Consider the following 21,067-nt stretch of genomic DNA (forward strand, 5'->3'; position numbering starts at 1 on the left):
CCGTGGCATAGCGTGTGCCATGGGGCACGAACCGCATTTGTACAATCCCGTGCCCTCCGCTTGCTGCCCCATCCGCCAAGCAGCCCCCGCCGAGTAGCCCTTCTCCACGTCCCCCACCCCGACCCCCCCGCCCCGTTTGCTGGTGGCTGCCCAGACCCCCGCGGCCCGCAGGGTCGCTCCGCTCCCTTTCAGCCACAAACCCCCCAAAACTCCTCCTCCGGGGTGCCGGGCGGGGAGAGGCGACGCACCGGCCGCCCTGAGCGGCTTAAGGTACCGCCGCCCGCTCCACCTTAACGCGGCGGCGGCGGCTGCGGCGGACGGGCCCATTGCCGCGCCGGGGGTCGGCGGGACCGTTCCCCCCCCACCACCACCAGCACCGGGAGGCGCGCCGCCGCCCCGCGGCATCAAAACGAGTCAAAAGTGAAGAAATAGGTGGCCGTCACCCAGCCGCAGGTGATGGCGGGTCCCCGCCGCCGAGAAACCCCCGCCGGCGGCACCCGGCCCGGCCCCCGCCGGCGGGGCCGGGCTATTTATAGCAGCCGCCGCGGCGATATAAGGGATGGCCGGCTGCGGGCTCCCCGGCCCGGGCCGGCGGGGAAGGAGGGAGCGGGCGGGGGCCGGCGGGGCTGCCCGGCGGCGGGCGCCTCTCGGCGGGCATGGGCGGGCGCTGAGGGCGCGGCCCCGGGTGAGCGGGGCTGGAGGGCTCGGGGCTGGGTGGCGCTTTTGGGGCGGGGGGACCCAAAAGCCATAAACCGCAGTTCGGTTTGCTTCTCCACACGCACCCCACCCCCCCCGCCACGAAGCGAGGGGGTGCGGGGTAGCGCCGCCAGGAGTTGCGGCGCCCCACGCGTGGAAAGCGCCGCGGGAGGGGTGGGATCGCCGTGACACCCCAGCGGTAACCGCCGGCGGGGCTTTCCCCTTTCCTCTTTTCCCCCAGTAACCCCCGGTGAAATGCGGTGCCGCGCTCTGGCATGAGCCCCGCCAGGAGGAGCGCTCCCCGGGGCACCGCCGCTTTTTCCCTCGGGCCGGAGATCGGGGTCGGGAAGAAAGGGCTGTCGCCGACTGTCGCCGCGGAACCGCCGCTCTCAGCAACGCCAGACGCCGGGCTTGGGACGGTACGGTCGCTTCGGGGCGCCGGGTCTCGCTGCGCGGCGGCGGTGGGCTTGTCGTGTCCGGGGTGGGGGGGGTTTCTTTCCCTCCCTGCCGAAAGCTGGGAAAAGGGCTTATAGAAAGCGAGGGTTTGCACCGCCGTGGGTTTCACGTTGTCTTCGGGGTGCGTGGTGGGGAGAGGGGGTCACCCCGAGTTGTAATGCAAGATCTTGAGCTGAAGGGTTGTTGGATTTTTTGTGTGTCTGGGGTTCCTCCCCCCCGCAGCAGAATCAGAGCCACGCTGAGCTTCTACTTTCCTACCCCTTGCCTCTTCTGATCTGTGTATTGCAAGATTTCTTACCTTATATTAAAACTGCTCTTGGACACTAAATACTTCGTGAAAGCTTCCAGATTCATGTGTTTGAGTTACTTCCTGGACTTTTAGAAGAAAGAGACAGATACTGTCTTTAATTACAAAGAAACAAGGAGAGGAGGAGGGTTTGGGTCTTTTTTTTTTTGGTTTTGCTTTTTCTCTGTTTTAAGAAAATTAACTGAACCACAGCTGAAGGACAAGGACTTTTCAGCTCTTGTGCTTGGGATTGCCAGCGTATAGAAAGAAAACTTACAACTTTTTTTTTTTTTTTTTTTAAATGGCTCAAGAGCCCTAGAAACACTGTTTAGAAAAGCTTGCTTCCCAGACGAGAAACTAAGAAAAAGCCACGCTGGCTGCAAGTTGAGGGGCAAGTTAAGAGTTAGACCTTGGGTGGACCACTCTCAGCATCCCGCGCTTGGCTGCTCTGGTAACCCTCCCTGTCGAGCTGGGAGGGTTTATGCAACAAACTGGGACTTTACACCGTGGCAGCTCAGAGTAGAGGCTGGGGTTTTGTTAGAGGAGCAGAGCACCCAGTGGAGTCCTGACCCGTGTGTGAGGCTCTCCCTCAGCACAGGTAGCTGCAGCCCTTCCGCACCCATCAGCAGGCACTTTTCCACATTTAGTCGCCTGATATTATGAAAGTGTAAAAATCTAAGCCACCAACTCCTTAGGTATCTTAAGTCATCTAAGTTCAGATCTTGGTAGCAGGCTTAAAGGGATGCTACTGACTGGAAACGTTCTATTTATGTCTTACCTGGAAACGGTTGTTCATACAGTAGTTGGTACTAAGAACAAGCACACCAACTCTGTAGTCATACCTGGATATAGATGTGCTTTCTGAATTTCCACTGTGAAATTATCCGGTTAGCTCAGGCCCTTTCTGCACAAGACAGATGCATTTCGAAGGCCTAAAACTGCATGGGTCAGCTGTCATTATTCCTCTTTATGAAAGGTGTGTGTTGCTCTGAATCTGTTAGGGGCATTGCAAAAATGGGGTCTATTAATTTAAGAAAAACTAGAAGATAAGAGAGAGCAAGGGTGTGGCTAGGAAATTATGAAGTAATCGGTTCAAAAAAACCACCTCTCGGTAGCATAGCTTTGGACTGCCTAATAGAGACAGGATTTCTTTCTACGTACTGGAGTCTGAAAATACAAAGCTGACAGTATCTCTTTAAAAATACTAGTGCATGTAGAAGAATAAGTGTTCTTCATATTATAGTTCTGCATCAATTTGTTTGACTTCCTTTGATTTTGGTCCTCCATTCCAGGAGATATCCCATACAATTGAGCGTGTAGCCCAGATTGCAGAGGGCCAAACACCCCACCAGCATGACTCCCGAACCAGAGCAGCTGTACCAGGGTCAGAGCTGGCCCAGCATCTGTTTTCAGAAATTATGTGAAAGGCAGTTTCTATTTATTGAAGTTTTGGTGTTTTTTTTCACAAGCTCAAAATTTTTTGCAGAGGAACTAAGAATTACAGAAACAAAGCTTGCCTTATTTATGGGGGGGGAGTTTTTGGTATGTGTTGCGTTGGGTATTTTTTTTTCTTAAACTAGGACTGAGGCTAACAAAAAGGAGGAATAAAACTGTATCATCTGGTGATTAGAGAGGACTTCTTTCCTTCTCTCCGCACACTTTTTGGCACTGAGAGAGACATGGCATTTGGGCACTGGAAGGAGGAGGATAAGCCCTGTACATAAGCTGGTGTTGTCATTGGCAAAGTACTACAGGAGGGCACCATAAGGACAAGTGGATATAGGAAAAATGAATGTGATGAATCATTATTCTTGACATCATGCTGTGGTTCCTCAGAGCTGCTCTTTAAGTGCAGACAGGAACAGTGTCCTGTACCGAAGACCTGCATGGCCCTTTAGCTTGCGCCATGTGCTACCAGTGGTGTTTCACTGTTGATACCTTCAGGGCAGAAACTCTACTGCCTTCTGCTCTTAATTCTGGAGCGCTCCTTGAGGAAAGCTGTTTGGCTTCATTCATTTCTGCCCTTTCCTTTTGAACTTCCCTCTTTGGGTGTGACCTATTTTTTGTGGCTGGGTTCAAGCCAAGAGCCTCCACCTACCTCCTGCAGTTACCAGCGTGGGCATCCCTGCTGACCTGTTGGGTGCAGGTGAGTCAATTCATTAGGATGAATCTGTCTGTCTAAACGATGAAAGTTTTAGGCTCCAGACTTCAACTGGACCAGTCTTAATTTGGTTTTGCCTGTTTGCTTTGTTTGCTTTGCACTTCTCCAGCCATGCTGTCGCTCCTGGTGGCTCCTCGCTCCAGCCTCGCTCAGCCTTTGCAGCCTGCACGGGGCCTCTGGTGCGGTGTAGTGCCCCTATGCGCAGGAGCTGCCCTTGCCTCAGCGTTGTAACTTCTCCATGACTGCGCATCCCTTTATCTCTCTTACCTGCAGAGGTGGAGGCAGGAGGGGTTGCGCCTCAGCATGGGAACATGCAGCCCTTGACACATCTCCGGACTCTGGAGATGGAGAATATTAACATGAATCCCCAGGAACGAAGGGGAGAGTGTTTTTGCGTGATGGCGGTGTTTGCATAAGCTTTTAGTGTCATAAATAAGGAGATCAGGGTTGGGGGGACAGATTCAATATGGAAAATATGGAATTCATTTTCAGGCTTCCGAGACAGTACTATAGACAGGGCTGAGGAAGAGGAGTGGTGTTGAGATATGGAAATGTGCCTTGAAAGTGACCTTTCCAAGATCATCAATGTTATTCTTGGTGTCTGAGGCACCCAAGTTTAATGAAGTATAAAGCAGAAGGGCTTGGGAGGATTTGGTCCAAGTGAAAACAGAATGAGCGTGGGACTGGCAGATGGGAGGAATGTTAGCCCACTCCTTGGTGGAGTTATTGCTTCTTTCTCCTGTTGTTGCCTACAGAGGGACTTGACAGAAGATACTTAGTGGGGAGGCGAGTACAGCCTTCCTGTTCTACTTGAATGTCACTGGCTGTATTTTTCTCCATGGGGAAACGAAGGTCCAGTGCTCCAGTGGGTCACATCCTGAGTGTTTGTATCCAATGTAAATCCAGAGCAAGCCCATCAACTTCAATAACATCTGCAATAAGCCACGACTGGCTCTTTCTGAACAGAGAGGAGAAATGAACAGCTGTAACTTCAGATACTGAATTTTTTGGCGTACTCATTTTTTGAGATTTATGACTCTCTTATTCTCCATTTGAGAATGTAGTGGAGCAATTGCTGATCCATGCATGCATGTATATGTGAGGAAAAAGTCAGTGGAGGAGTAATACTTATGGAAGTCTTGCATAGAGATATGCCGAACTGGCCACCTGTTCTTAGATGATGAAATAATTATACAAAAATATGTCTCCTGAAATAATGATTGAAGGAGGAGGTGGGGGCAGGGTTGGGGGAGGTTAATGATATTTTTAAGTGGTTGGCTGTACTTATAGTACTTACAGTACTTATTACTGACTCTTCTGCTAGTTCTACTGCTTCAGACACTAATTCTTCAGTAAGCGGTGGTTAGTGCTTCACAGACATATAGGTTTCGTCAGAGACCAGTCCAATGGCTGGAGCTAGCGGAAGAGATGAGAATCCTGCTTCCAGGTACCTTCTCTGTCACAGGCTGCCCAAAGGCGGGTTGGCTAAGGTCAGCAACTCTTATAGATACCCATAACTGTGAGTCTGCTTCTCACTGAGCCTACTTTTCTTCTTTCTAAAATGGTGTGGTAGGAGTTTCTTCTTTGTTGGGACCATGAACACAGTAAATGCTGAGATACTTCAGAAGGCATCTAAGTATCTGAGATACCCTGGGATTGCATTCCCCTTCTTGCTGCTTTGCTTCTGGCCAGAACTGACCTGCAGAATTGCTCAGTGCTTCTACAACTGAGGTTTCTTATTAATTTTTGGCTAAATCTTTTTTGCCTCAGAATTTGTTTACCATTGATGGGCTTGAGATTAAAATCTTGAACTACTTTCTTGTACTTTCTTCTACCACTACTACACAGCAGCTTAAAAAGCGTGCTGATACCCCTTCACCTTCTCCCAGATAACATAATGCCTGCCTTGCCTTCTTTTTCAGGTCTGCTTCTGGTAAGAATGTTGTAACAAGTATATAACTTTGTGCAGTGTGGTAAAAATGGTTTATTCTTTCTTCATCCCTCTCAGCCCTTCACTATCTAAGCCTTCTTTGTTGCTGCAAATTCCACATAGTTTCATACAAAGCCTCTCTTTCGGATGTACAACAGTCCTCATTCCCATATTAACTTGCTAAACCTACCTGAAGTGGGCGCTTCATGTCATGGAGGGGAAAATCTATGTAGTTTTGCAAAGGTGGGGGAAATGCCCCCACATGGTTTGCTGATCTCTGCTCTCTCTGTTTGGTTATTGCCAACTCTTGACTGCCTCTGCCTAGTTCTTGGTCTAGAGACGAGTGTCACTGAGGACTTCTGGGCACTATTTTGCATCTGAGTGGTGACTTGTCTGGCCCACCATGTTTGATCATTACCACGGGTTTATGTAGTGACTGTTGTTAGTCCACTGAAGACCAACCAGCTGCTCCAAGTCTCCATCATCTCCAGTGAAAACAAGTACAACTGCATCAGCTTGCAGCCAGATTACAATAAACCTGCTCCCTGGGCTGTGGGTTAACCCTGCTAAGTATCTCCTGGGGTCAGGTCCGTTACTCTTGTATGTGAAAATAAGTCTTGGTGTGCTTTCTGATTTACTGGAGTGTAAATAAAGCAAGAAGGTCTTTCACTTACAGGCTCACTCATCAGCATATATTAGTAACGCTCATCAGCTCTTGACTGGAACTTTGATGGCATAATTATTCTAAAAGGGTAACATATTCAAAACTACCTGTGTGACTTTGGGAGTTAGATTCCTAAGAGTCTTAGTCATTATTTTAAACAAGTATCAGCTTTTTAAGCCACACATGCTCCTGGAAGTTTTAAGAAAAGGCTTCTGTTATCATGTCTTTAAAATGATAGTTTCTAGGATGAGTGTGGCAGCTCTGCCACTCCGCTCATTTCAGATATTAAATAAGGAGGTTGAAGAAACAATTAGAAAAATACCGTGGAAAATAGATTCTCATGGGTAGTCTTGCTAGAGAGGTCCAAGATGTAAAACTGTATACTCTTCAGTCACCTGACAGCAGGATGGATGTGAGCATGTATTTTCAGCTATGTCTTTAGGACGGCTGGGAGGAAGACTGATGTCTCGGCCGTCACTGTAGACAGAGTAAATCATGCATTTCTCCAGACATGATTTGGTGCACTGAGTTCAAACAACTTGTGACTGGAACTGTTTGGGTCACCAGGGCAAACATGGTTATCAGAAGAAATGAATAAACTAAGAAAACAGTCTTGCATACTCTACTATTTATGTTTGTGTAGGTAAGACTTAAATTTGCTATCAATCTTGGGTTTCTTTTTGAGCATGATGGATTAGTCTTTGTACTTGTGCAATTTTTAAAGCATTCCTGTAACACTTGTAATGCAAAATCCATTTCTTTCGCAACATACCTGTGAGATAGGGACCTACTATTTATCTCACTTGTACAGCTGGGGAACTGGAGCATTCAGTAAAGCTAAATGCAGCACACAGGATCACACAGGAAAGTCTGCAGCAGGACAGGCACGAGGGTGCTGAAACTGGGTCTCAGTTCCCATGAAAACCACCGAGCTCTAGTCCATGCTCTTCCCAGCAGGTTCCTCCTATGTGCTTCTGAGGCAGCTTGGGGCGTTTCTGTGGCTGGGCAAGTGGGGTTGGGCTTTTCTAAGGAGGAAAGCTCAAGCTTGGTGATGGAGGGAGGAAGATGATATATGTCTGGAGGTAAGATGGGGAATGGGGAGCATCTCCCAGCTAGAGATGCCTCCACCATTTCTTCAGCGAGCCCAGCTTCCCTGATGCTGGCACAGGCCGCTTCATGGCAATTGAAACTCCATTCCTCTGGGCAAATCTCTGCTCCTCCTGTGCCCAGAGCCAGCTCTGCTCTTTTTAATAAAGTTGATGTGAGTGGCTGGGTTGATGATGAAGCCATCTGCCCCGCCGCTGGCTCCACATCTGCTGCCACTGTGCCATGTCCCTGTGCTGCCTCGGCTCCCTGATGGAGGAGAGCTGCCTTTGCTCTGTCCTGGCCTTGTGAGGGGCACCAGTGTTTCGGTTTTGGGGGAGGAAGCTGTCACAAAGCTGGCAGGAGGAGGTTTTTGGGAGGAATTTTTTGTTTTGGTTGCATGGTGAACAGTAACAATATGAGTTTTATTGCTCAGAATATATCCACATTTATGGGATGCTATATTTAAAAAGGAGAAAAAATGAGTCATGGGGAGCTATGCTAATGCTAAGTATTTATGTCTACCTCTTGTGAGGCTGAAGGCAGCGGGAGTTGAGCAATACTTTTGTGAAGTGTCTAGAGGATTTACGGATCAAACTAAAGCCCGCTGAAGTCAGCTGTAAGTCATGCTGTGCCTCTCTCGGGGCCCATATCATTTACCTTGTGCTGGTTACCATGAAATACTCTTCTTGAAAAATCTGGGAGCGCTCAGTGCTGTCGACTTCCCCGGGCTCGGGCGGCAGCTCGCTGAGCCGCAGGTTGCAGCAGAGGTTTTCCCCTGCCAGCGGTTACTGCTCCTCTGCTGGAGAGTCACCCCTTGGTCACAGCCAGGGGATGGGTGTCCCTGTGCCTCCCAAGCCATGCCTACAGCACCACGGGAGCAGGCAGAGCCTGGGCACATCTCAGCTTCTGCCCTCTCCTCTACAAGAGCTGTGGTCCCAAAGAGAAGTAAGATCAGGGGTCTGTGGCGGTACACGCTTATGGCACGTCTTGACGCTCATTCAGTTGGCTTGCACTTAATTATGAAGTGCATGTGTTGGGGTTTGTTTGTTTCTTTTATTTAAAAGTTCCGTAATGAAATAGCGTTCTATTTGAGAGTGCCAGTGAATTCAGCTTTCCAGGTGCCTGCTTGCCAGCATGGCTCAGCTCCAGTCACAGGTAGAGGAACGTCTGGGACTGGGGTTTCACTGCTGGGTGGGCCAAGAACAGAGGATGGAGATGGACTCGCTGTGAACAAACCCAGACAGCGCGATGTGCCCGGGAAAATGCAGATTTGGTAACAGCAAGGTGTTCTGCAGCTCCTCTGTTTTGCCCACTTACTTGAGAAGAGGAGTTTTCAAAGCGAGCAGAAAATAATTATTAAACTGAAATCTTCAGGTTTATTGGGCATTTTGTTTGTTGCTAGGGGTTTTTTTTTTAAGAATTGGTCATATCAGGATGAAAATGTGCATGTTTAAGCTTCCTTCAATATATTTTTGAGGGGTACACTGGTAAAGAGAAAAGGCTGTAGTAGTATAAGGCTGGTTCTGGTTTGTGGAAACAAATACTTGCTCATCTTGCAAATGTAAGAGGGGTTGAAAAACTTTTGAATAGGGATCTTGTATTTGCATTGCTGAAAGCACAAAGCTTAATGGTGAGTCCGATATACAATAGCTGGAACAAAACCCCACCCAACCCAAACTAAAAGGATGTTAATGGACATTAGTGTAGTGGGAATCCCATCCGTTTTTTTCTTGAACTGGCCTTCCCACTGTAGCATGTCTCCAGGCACCCGGTCACTCCAAAGAAGCATTTAGAGGATTTTCTTCTGTAAGTTTGTGAGCTTGAGATATAAGCTCTTTACCAGTTGGTTGTTGTGACACAGAAAGACTCTAAAAAGGTATGAAATGACAAAAAGTAACAGGATGCAGATGGAATTTAATCTTTCAGGCACATCCAGACACTGTTATCAGGTCTGTCATCTGTACTTAACATACCCAGATGGCTCTTGAGTGGTCTGCATAGACAGCTGGCAATTTAGCAGAGATCGTGATCTTCAGAAAATATGTAGCTAATGTCTTGTGTAAAACATGGTATGGAAGTATGAGCGCCACCAGTCTAAGTACAAGACTTGCTGGGTGGGGAACACCTATACCTATAAGGTAGGACTCTTTGGGAAGAAGTCATTCAGTACCCAGCACTCAATCCCAGAGAGTCATGAAGGGCGTTCACACAGCTTGTGCTGTGGGGCGATGAACTGGGAAGGGGGAGGTCACGGAAGGAATCCCTTTGGCTCAGTAGTGCTAGCAGCTGAGCTGCAGTTGCAGACTGGAGGTTGGTTTGATGGCTGCTGGCGTTTGGTGGGGACAAGAGTCCCCAGCTAACCTCAGCGGAGGAGGAGACATGCCCCAGTGCTCTGGGAAAACCCTGAGCTGTTGCGAATTGTTTTTGTGAAACAACAGTGTAACGCCAAGTAATGCCATGTAGCTCTCAGAGTAGCGTGTGATCTTGCTGTTAAGGTCCCCGCCTAGCCACAAGTCTACGTCTGACATAACCGTCCTTTGAGAACAAGGCGAGTATCGTCTGAGCCCATCCTGTGCGTGCCCTGCTTCACTTCCACCTGAAGAGACCTTGGTGGTAGCTGGTGACGGATCGTAGCTCTGAATTAAAAGTCCGAAGGTTACGATGAACCGTAGCAATGAGGTGGACTTGAAAGAGTCCTTGCAGCTCTTCCCTCAGAAAATATTTTGTAGCTTAAGGGCAGAGAGCTTGGAGAGAGCCTTCTCTGTTTCCTCCACATCCTGTGGATGCTTTCAAATTTGATCTGCAAACAGGCAAAATAGCAGGCATGAGGAGCTGAGTGAACCATTTGCTTTTCTTGAGGTTTGGTCTGGTCTGAAGAGAGACCGAATGCTCTGTTAAAATGCTCTGCTGAGCATCGTTTCCTCTGTGCATTCTGCAAAATGGCTCCGTGCAGCGCAGAGATACTGATAAGATGCTGCATCACCCCTGTCCTGTGAGCAGCAAGTGGTTTGCTACATGAGATTTACCTATGGAGTATTAAGTCCATCTTCAAAAGTTTGACTTGGACTGAATGGCTGCGGAGCATGAAAAGTCTTTCATGTTCATCAGCAAAGTTAGCCAAGGGGATATATAATTTCTTATTCTTTTTGCAATGCAGCAAGACTGTTTAATTAAGCATCTGGGATTTGAATTATTAAATAACAGAACAATTTCAATCTACTTTTCTGTTGGTAAAGATCTCCAGCAACCCATTTTTACTCCTTGGATTTTTAAATTACGAGCTTCAGAAACTCTTTGAACCTCGGGAGGACGACTTACTGCATCCGGGAGGGCAGAGAAATACAACTCTTATTCTAAGGTCTCCTGAGCACAGCAAGTTACTCCCTGTTGTTTACATACCAGCCTCACAAGAATATGTGAATAAATGTTAGGTTGTCGAAGCAAAGCAGCAAAATTGTGTTTTCAGGCATATCCTGCGTTGAAGCATCTGTTTGGTTTTGTGCAGTGTAAGAATAAATCCTTTTGCTGCACAAAACACTGGGAGCAATTGTCTGATTTGGAGGCCAGATTGTCTCATCTGTTTGGGGGTAAAAAAAAATAGAGAAAAATAAGAGTAGTTGCAGTTTGCATGGGCTTGGGATGGCTCACAGAGGTGGATGGGTCTAGCCGAGATGTGGGAAGGTACAAAGAGCAGTTGTCTAAGTCGAAGTGGTGAGGGGTTGCTGAGCTTGGGCGGTGGGTGGAGGTCTGCCACCCTCAAGGCAGGGAATGAGGAGCTGGGGAAGGAGGTGAGGCAGTGCCTGCTAGGGTCCATGGTGGGGGCAGAGGGGCAGGCAGCTCTGGGCAGGGTGTCCTCTCAGGCAGCGGGAGGTGAGGGACTTGCTGACAAAGCCGCTTGGCCCCAGCAAGCTCCCAAAATGTCTCCCAAGCTCAGGAGCGCGCCGGCTCCCCAAGCCCTCCTGACCCCAGGCTAACGTGCTCTCGCTCCTGATCGAGACCGGTGCACTTCAAAAGCCTTGGTGAGTGGAGGGGTGGGTGGACACGGTGGGTGGAGCCGATGACCAAAAATACCATTTCCCCTTTCTAAGGCTGGGCGTGTACCAAACTTGTGTCTCTGTGTGGTAAAAGAATATGAACCAAAAGTGCTGAGAGATGCAGTGGTTAAATTGAAACATGCTGTGGCAGGATGAAAGTAATCTTGTCCCTTACCAGCCCTTAATGCTTTGGGGCTTTTTTTTTTTTTTTTCAAGTGGCTGCAATCCATGCCATCTCTATCTGTGCCTTTAATAGAGAGATTTTTTTATGCAGAAACATGTCAAGACACCATCAGGGTAAACCATCCCCTGTTGTGTTATACCTCACAAGGTCAAGATAAAACGTAAGGATATCTACAGTTGTCTTTCTGTTCAAATTTTATTTTTGCAGTGTCCTTGAATGTACTGAAGCATGTGAAAAAGACCTCTATGTGGAGCAAATGTCCGTTAGGGAGAGCCCAGCAGTTCAATGAAGGGCTAAATCCAAATTTCTTGCTCTTTCTGTGAGTCTGCTCTGTAAAATGACGCAAATGAGAGATTCACCTGAGTTGCCAAGACCAAGGCTAGCATCTCTTTGCTTGGCGTTTAAAAGTAATGGAACTACACAGGCATAGGAATGGTATGAGAGATCTACCATAACACTCTGTCCCACTGTTTTTGAGAAAAGACCTTGATGTCTTGACTCCATTGTGACTTTGCAGCAGCATAGCTGTACTTCACAGCTGTGTGGTGGATGGAAGTTAAAAACAGATCTTTCCAGGCTCTGATGGCAGAGCCTAAACATTTCTATGAAACTTCTCCGCCAACATCTGTAGGGGGTTGAAACTCAGGAGAATATGAGCAAGGAAACCTGTTCAAACAGGAGAGCAGGGTAATTGAACCAAAACGATGCTCTGGAAGAGCTAATCAAGGACCGGGAATTCTTCTTTGAAAGTAGTTCTTCATTTGACCTCAATAATTTAGACTTGGAAACTTTGTTCAGTTCATACGTGGTCTTACCTGTGAAACGACCCTTCCCATTGCCAAGGTAAAGCAGAAGTCCTGTACACTTTTGGGAGCCAGTGCTCTGTACCACTGCAGGTACAACTGCACATAGTACCACTCGCATTTAAGGAAAAGTGAGTGTGTCCAGCCCCAGTAAATGATAAGCAATGTGGTGATACCGGTGTTTAAACAACCTTTTTTATCCTCTTGTCCCATCAAAGGTCCTTATCCACCCCTTTGCCAATACCGAGTGGTGTGTTTGCTGTCTGCGATGCTGCGGGGAGGGAGGTCTCGGTGGGTTGGCTGTAGCCCAGCACATCTCCTCATCCCTCTGGGACAGCATCTCTTTGGGGAATCCAGCATCACAGTTTCTGGAAATCTGTTAATGCCAGCCTGATCATTAGATGGAAAGCATCATCTTTGGCATGGGGCACTGGGAGGCTGAGTACCTTGAAGGCTGACTTCTGAAATCAGTGTAACCTTGTGTGGAGTGTTTCTTCCATGAATGGTAGAACCAGTTTATAGGGCAAAAGCAGAAGATGGTATTCTTTGGTGAAAGATGCTTTGTGGCAATGGCAGCAGAGGGTGTGCCTCTCCTTTTTCCTTTAACTGGGAAGAGACTCTGCTGTTGCTTTTTCTTTTCTTTTTTCTTTTTTTTTTCCTAAATGGCAATTGATTTTTGAGGGGGGTTTATCTTTTCCTGAAGTTGTGAGTGAATTTCTGATGTGATTGCACAGAGGTAGTGGTAGTTGGAGCCCTGCTGTTGCCTTGTTCATCGGAGGTGCTTCACGAGAGTGCAAAACACTTCTGAGGTATGATTTCCCATAGCATGCTAATCCAGTGAAGTGCTGTAGACTTGCTTGCTGGCACTGTTTAAATCCATAATGCAGCACCACCTGCCAAACCACGGGGCATAATGGAAGTGTTAATGAATGTACATATATACCCTCCCACGCAGCTGCAAGTTGAGTGACTTAAAAGTTGAGGCAGAAGGTTTAGATTCAGCATAGAAGGAACCAGGCTCAGGGTATCCTGATGGAGGTCTGTGCTGAAACTGGAGGGTAAGGGGTGGCCACAGGGGTCTAAAGTTGGGTCTACCGACCCATAGGGTGCTTTCAAAGATGCGTTGATTTTCAGCTGCTGCTTTCTGATATGTGGTATCATCCACTCGTGATGTGTGAGAAGAAACTTGAGCATTCAACAGCAAAGTGCAGGTACTGAGCAGCACCGGCTGGGAGCCCGGTATGTCTTTTCTGAAGGGGTGTCCTCGTGGGATGCTTCTCTCCAGTGCTGGCAGGGTGAATGCACACAATAGGAGGGAGGACTTGAATCATGCATGGGTAAACTCTGTTCCTCAAGCGTGGTTTTGCCAATTGCCCACGGGTCTGAGTGTCAAGGTATGCGTTTGCCACCGGGAGGGCTTGCCCGGGCTGGCAGGGAGCGGGAGGAGGACAGCAGGGAGGGAGCTGACAGTCAAGGAGGTTGCCAAAGGTGAGGGCTGAGAAGAGGCGCTGGGGCTGGCCTGGCACGTGGCTGGGTTGCTGGCGGAGCACGGGCACCTTGTCCTCAGGCAGATTTGTGGGGACGCTGTGGCTTCGCAGAGCTGCGCATCACCACGTGTAGAGCAGAGGAGGGGGCAGCGCAGCCCCCCCCCCGGCTCCTTACCCTGGTACACGGCCCCCAGCTCTGCCAACACTCCTCTTTCAGACAAACCCATTGGATTTGCCAAGTACAGAGTCGCCTCCCCAGCACGTTGTATGTAAATAAGAGGCTCATGCTCTTGGCAGACACTGTAACGAGCCTGGAAAAAATGACTGTTATGGGTCCTGGGCCAGTGATGAGATCTTGGAGTCTTCCAAGTGACAGAGTAATGACACGGACACGGGAAACGCCTGGAAAATAGCCTTCCACATGGTTCTGGGATTTAGAGTCATGAAATTCTACCTAAAATCTGCCAAGTGCCTATTTGGGTAAACCTGGGAGATGGTGTTTATGTGAACCTGGGAGATGGCTGTTCCTTCATCTTCTGAAGTCCATACTGGTGAAGCTCTACTAAAGCTCCAGCATCACAGACTAGCATGCTCTGTGCTCTTCTGTACCTGTAAATGAGTATTAAATGGATTGCAGGGAACTAGAAAGACTGTCCTTGATCCAGGAGCCTGGGAAAATTGACAGAGCACCCTACAAGCCTGCCCTGTGCCTTGGGGTGTAGAAGTGTTGCAGAAACACCCGTGCTGCCCCACAGCTCACAGGTAGTTCCAGGGAACACTGGGATGCAGAGAGGGAATGGGTGATCTGTCTTTTTCCATAGGATATGGACAACAATAGTCTTTTTGCCTAGAAAGGACAGTCATGAGTCGAGTATTGGAGAAGATTTCCAGTAGAGCACAGGTTTTGGACATAGCCTGGAGATCCCTGCTCTTCTCACCTTCCTCCGTCTGCCCCAAGAGAGGGAGCATCAGCCTGGGACTTAATAGGATTCACCCATCCCCTCGTGGAAATGCTATTACCAGGGACCTTCACAGCCTTCAGCTCTTTACAGCTGTCTGAAGAGATGCAAAGTGTGTTTGCCAGCAGGGAAGGGAGTCTTTAAAAAGCCATTTACATCTCGAAAGACATCCGGTAGCAACACTGGAGATGTAAAAAGCATTAAATACTGAATTGAGCTTGACTGGAAGACAAACTTGGAGCCAAATGCATTGATTGATTTGCAGGAGGGTGACTGGAATGAGATGGCCTGGTACCCTTTCTATCCATAAACCATCTCCAAAGCATCCATGGGTGCCATGGAGTCTGTGCATTGGCTCAGCCATGCCTGCCCTGTGCCTGGCCTGATGTCCATAAGACTGCAGTGCAGTGAGCCATCAAGGAGCTGGGTGGAGAGGTGGGTGCACAGTGCGGTCAGGATACTGTAAAGCACCCCTTGTTTTGGCAGGGGGATGCAGGGAGATGCATGGAAAAAATGACTGTTATGGGTCCTGGGCCAGTGATGAGATCTTGGAGTCTTCCAAGTGACAGAGTAATGACACGGAGCTGGGAAACGCCTGGAAAATAGCCTTCCACCTGGTTCTGGGATTTAGAGTCACCTTCTCCATGGTGGAGAAGGCAGGGCAGAGCCGTGAGGATAGTCCATGCTGGGCAGATCTTGGCGCTGCTCAGTATTCCCCCCCCCAGCTCTGTGCTGCAGTGCACATATTCGTCCCATGGACTGCTTCTGCCTGCCCAAGGCAATGCTTGCTGAGGCCAGGAGGGCTGTGCCGTCCACATCTGGCTGTGCCATGCACATCTGGCCGTGTCGCCAGCAGCAGGGCCACATGCAGGCAGCAGAACATCTGGCTGCAAACCGAGCACTGCCACAGCTCTGGGCTATTGGTTCGGAAACCTAGCTGAGCAGTATAAGAGCAGCAAAATCACCCAGGGCAGTGGATTTGGGGTCTTTTTATTGGTGTGTCAGCAGGCTGGGATATGTAGGAGGGAAGCTGCCCATTTCCAGGGATTGTGCGAGCAGGAAGGGCAGCTATTGGAATTCGAAGCCGCTTCCTCCACTGTAAATTCGTTCTTGTTGTGTTATCTCTGGCTGGGCAGGGCAGGGGAACAGCTTGGCTCTCTGATTTTTTTGCTACAGTATGTTTAGGTCAGCTTCATTGGTTCCATGATAACATAAGAGAGGCATTCCTGGCCTCACTAGTGAAGAATTTTCAAGAGTAATACAGGAATCTGTCATCCCCTGATGTCTCCTGAGGGCTTTGGAAATAAATGAGTAAGGAAAAGGATGGTGGATTTAAACACACGAGAGGTGATGGAAGTAAAAGTAGCTGAGCCATCCACTTCCTCAGGCCCCAGTTACTGTGCAGGGATGCTCTCATCTCATGCCTTGGCAAAAGGCTTGGGTCAGCCTCCACTGGACACGCCTAAACTGGAAACCATACAGTTTTAATTGAGCTCTGAGAGATACAGGAATGAATCTCACGTAGCTGCTTTCTGGTTGTATATCTGGATTCTCCTACAAAACCAGTAGCAGCAGTGCTGTAACTCTACAGATGACCCAAATCTGACTTAAGTGTTGTTTTTAATTAGAAAAATAATAGTCTGGTTTCTGCATCTGTCTATTGGCTTGTCAGAGGGACAGGAATCTTCTTACGTCTTTTGAAAAGGGCACTACATCACCGAGAGAAACAGGCTGAAGATTGATGGAGTTGTTGTGGGAGGTGGAGGAGGAATTGGGGGAGGGAAGCAGAGTTTGTTTCGGATGACATTTGTCAATATGATTGATGCATGCTGTGCTGCATTTACATACAGATCAGGACACCGACAAGCATGTGCTTCCAAGTAAATGTGAGTGAGCCCCAGAGCCCAGCCTGGCTATGGGAAAGCTGCTGCTCGGTGCTACAGCGAGGGCTCCTTATCGCTTAAAGATTCGCAGCGGGGGGAGACGGGGGACCGCCTACCACCTAAGCAATTTCCAGTGACGTGGCTTTTTATTATTATTATTTGTTCAGACTATAATTCCATGTTTCCTGAAATAACTACCAAGTATTCGTCAGGCAGCTACTGCCTTTAGCTGCCTTTTGTGCAAATCTGAAGTGCTTCATTACTCCCCCGGTGCGTTTTCTTTCTCTTACAGTAAATCTGAGCAGCATCTGTGTTGTGGGGGAGGCAATGCGATCTTGGGTTGAAAAGGAGAAAAGGTCTGGCAGGCACAGGAAGCCAGTGAGGAGTTCAGGGAGCACAACCCTCGGGGTACAGCATCTTTTTGCGCTGGAGGAGAATTTACAAGGCCACTTCCAGGACACACAGCTACATCCCTCAAATTCTAAACCCAACCGGTTGCAGCTCTTTATTGCTGGGCTGAGGATTTTATTTTTAAACAACAGTTGGTTTATGACTTTTTTTCCCCCTCTTTAGTAGCAATCTGATAGTGCTTTGATCGCTGCTCCAAAAGGAAATGCCTGTAATTTCCTGTGCGGGTCTTGCCAGGTGCTGGGCTCCATCAGATCTCCTGGAAGCTGATGGGAGTTGAGAGCGCTCTCACCTAGCAGAATCCTCCTTACTAGAAAACCTCAGAGAGTTGAAATTTCACTTGGGTTTTGAACAACTTAAGGCCAGAACTACAAAGGGCATCAGGCTCTGGCTTCCTACGTGACAGATCTCTTCCATGCTGCCTTCCCACTGAAGACTTGCACTCGGTCCAGCTTTTGCTTGGTGTGTCCTTTTTGAGGCATTGACCGGGCAGGAAATCTGACAGACTGGAGGAAACCTGGCTAAGAGTTAATCATCTTTATTTAATAATAATTGGCGGTGGTTGTTCATACACCTACAGGTCCTTTAGGTCTCGAAGGTTTCGGACACGGTCATGCCTTCTTGAGGGAGAAATTCCTGAAGTTCATTTGGTCCTGACCAGCATGACTCAAGGGAGGCAGCTGCCTCCTAAAAGGGCATGTCCCGTGTTTCAAGGGTTCTCAGTAGCTCCCGGTCCAAGGGATTGCCTGCAACACATAAAGCTGAACTATTTTGGTACCTGGCGAGCATCTCTGGGTGTGTCATGGTGGTTGTGTGGCTGCAGCCAGCAGTCTGCAAGAGGAACAGAGAGGGAAGCGTTCAAATCTTGCAGAGTTTCAGCCCTGGAGGCATTGCATGGAGCTGCTAATGCTTGCAAAGGGGCCAAGTAAAAGGGCGTAATCAAGTGAGCTGTAGCCAGAGGAAGAGTTATTAATTGCAACTGTAGGAGTAGTTGGCAGCCTCAGTGGCTGATGGTCTTCCTCGGCCTCAGGTGAGGTTGGTGTCTTCAGGTACGCAGAGCTCTGGCAGGGCGTATGTGAAGAGCTATCCATGGACCAAAGCAAGCCGATGACAGGAAAATTCCCTCGGCCGTGGGCTGATGGAATTGGTCAGCGTACATACATATACCTAAGTATATGCTAAATCTCAGCCTATTGCTATAGCGGCCACAAGCTCCCTAAAGTTGTCAGTTTTGGAGAGCTGCAGCAGAGGAGGGAGCTAGTGGTTCCCACGCAGACTCTGCTGCAGCTTTTTCTTGAGGTTTCATAACAGAATTAAGCAATTTGTGTTGCGTGTTGCCATGGAGACCGTAAATCACTGTCATGCTGGGCTTCTCTGTCAGGGAGCCAGTGTCTTTAATTGCACTAACCTCCCCTGCAAATCCAGGGCTTGGTGCTGAGCTCATTTACCTGCTGTAATGGCTTTGCCCTGGGAGCTCTGCCTCCAGAAGAGCAGAGCTGGGACCGGAGATAGAGGTGCTAGCGCATCAAATATCAAATATCTGGGGTTGATTTTATTATGGTCGTATGTGGCCACACCTTTGCTCAGATGGAAAGAAATTACGGTTTACACAAGCTGAGATCTGTCCCACTTGCATTCAGGGCAAGTTTTGCAATGAGGATGGGGATTAGATATACTACCTACGTGTTACGGTGACCTGTTCGGGCTTGGTGGTCCGGTTGCACAAACTAAACTGAATTTCTCTGTCTTTGGTGTTTTTCTATTACTTGGCTGCTCTGAGGGGATAGCTCAGCCCTTCCACTCCATCCCCATGTCCAGACAAATAAATGGGGTTGTATGCAGTTTATTCTGCCTCCATAAAAAATCCTTTTTGCGGAGGAGGCTCAGTCTCAGTGACACTCTTGGGTCAGCGCTTCTCTTTTTCCTTGCCATCTACCCTACAAGTAGCCACATTTCTGACTGTCTCAGCATTACTGGCTTGTGCTGTCGGGACACAGATCTTGCCAGTGCGTATGAAGATGATGGTAATAATCACCCTCCTTCCAGTGACTTAACCAGAGCCCTGACGGCATTCGTCAGCGTAGGTTATGGATCCTTCTCTTGGCTCCTTCAAAATAAACAACTATATAAATTGTAAGATGATTATCATCAGAGCTTATTAGCATATTACCACATGCTGCTTTGTATTGAGACAATAGATAAAAACGTCTGTGCTTCAATTTTCTCAGTCAGATCTACAGCAAACACGCTTATTCTTGCTCCCATCTGAGCAGGACTGTGTCAGTACTCTTGCCAAAAACACATGAAAATCAGCCCAAGTCTTGCGCACTTGCCCGTAGCGACGTAACCAGCTGGTGTGGAGCTCTGCACACCTTTGGGAGTGTTTAATGTTTTCCAGGAGGTGACATATGTTTCTTTTAAGGTTTGATTTATTGGCTGGTTTAGATGATAATCTTGTCAAGGCATGAGCTGTCTTCTTTGGTTATCAGGGCAGGTGGAGGTGTAGAGGGACTGAAGTACTTGGCTTTTGGAGGGTTTGCATTGCGTACCTGCACGTTGGGAGCACAGGACCTGCCATCTCAGTAGAAGGAGGAGTGTTTCCATGAGCAGTAGAAAGAGCCCTGCAGAAACATCTAAACTTGCTGCCTTTTGACACTCAATAGAAGTATTTGACTGTGCATGCTAGCATCACCTAAAATGTGGGGGGTTGTGCTTAACAAACCAGCCTACAGTTCTTGACTTTTCTTTTTTTTTTTTTTTTTTTTTTGTTCAGTTCATTTCTTGCTGTTCTCCCCAGAATACATGATACTCAGTCTGGTAGCTTAGATGTACAGTATGGCAAAACTTCTGGAATCGGTGGGAAGCAAATGCCCTGATTCAACCCATAAGCATGTTGGTCAGAGTCACAGTTTGTACAATGGGCTAAATATTATCCTAGTACTTTGGAGAGCGTTCCATGCAAGATAAGCTGGAGGCTTCTTAGCAGCAAGTTAAAGAGGCTGGTACAAAATGTCAATGAAGATGTAATGCTTGTCTGCCGAGCAGTAGCTTGTGGTTTTGTGATGAGGTCAAAAATCGTGCACAAACGGAGTATGGTTTTCACATCCATGGCCTGTCCCCAGCCCTGTCAGTAACAATTGGTCTTTCATACTGCCCAGCCGGAGCCACTTCGCCATGTAAAGAAGGATAGAGTGAAATCTTGGCCACGGGCAAAGCAAAAAATTGTCATCAAATGTAGCCAGGATCTCTGTCCTAAAGAGCCTGTGAGGATTGTCTGACCCAAGCAGGATTACGCAGAAAGAAAATTTGGTCTTCCAAGCAAAAATGAGAGATTTAGTTGGAATTTGTAGGTTTCTATGCAGCCAAGCATGCTGCTTGTTGATGGTGTGATCTTGTAAATCGGAGAAAGTTGCTTGCTCTCCCAAAAATGGGAGTAAGAAACTTTTTCTTGGGATTATGGTGAGGAACTGCAGTAAGACTGGTTGAGAGCTCAGCTGGTGCTTGGTCTCCTCCCTGTCTAGCAGCTGTTGCTTGCAGTGGAAATTCTTGCTGTTCTCAAGAATTTCTCCAAAGATAGTTTAGAAACAAGCAGACTTGATCATGTTTCTTCTTGCTCTGAAAATTTTGTCTTGTCTCAACTTGGACAAGAGGCCTTTGCAGTTCTTAGAAACTGCAACGAGCTCACCTCTGTGATCACCTTCTCTCTCCCTCTTAAGGAGTTTTATTTTTAGAGGAGGAACTAAGACATTTCCTATATATTTGGTTCACGGAGAAACATCCAGTACATGACCTTAATTAGAGGTCAAGGCATTTAAGCTGTACACCATGTAGATTATCCATATGGCAAGTTATTCCTGTATTTGCAGAAGTTTCTCAAACGCAAGCTGTACCTTATCATACCTAACATGGTGCTGGAGAGGATGGAGGAGAGGACATTCCCTCATTTTAAAAATTGAGGGGTTTTCTCTTTTCACATTGAGCTGTGACGGTAGGTGGGAATGTAACTCCCCAAGTTGCATCCTGCTGGCAC

General features: G+C 48.1%; 1 protein-coding gene across 2 annotated transcripts in view; it reads left to right on the top strand.

Annotated features, from left to right (window-relative positions):
• Positions 1 to 546: 546 nt before the first annotated feature.
• The window catches only part of MRAS (muscle RAS oncogene homolog), a 41,603-nt gene continuing 21,082 nt past the window's right edge, over positions 547 to 21,067 (top strand). For both annotated transcript variants that reach the window (XM_075028730.1, XM_075028729.1), the window contains exons 1-2: positions 547 to 685; positions 938 to 1,115. The gene's annotated coding sequence lies outside the window, so the exon portion shown is untranslated. The remainder of the gene's footprint in view (positions 686 to 937; positions 1,116 to 21,067) is intronic.

The sequence above is a fragment of the Buteo buteo genome, chromosome 5 (assembly GCF_964188355.1).
Source record: "Buteo buteo chromosome 5, bButBut1.hap1.1, whole genome shotgun sequence".
In the NCBI taxonomy this organism is placed as follows: domain Eukaryota; kingdom Metazoa; phylum Chordata; class Aves; order Accipitriformes; family Accipitridae; genus Buteo; species Buteo buteo.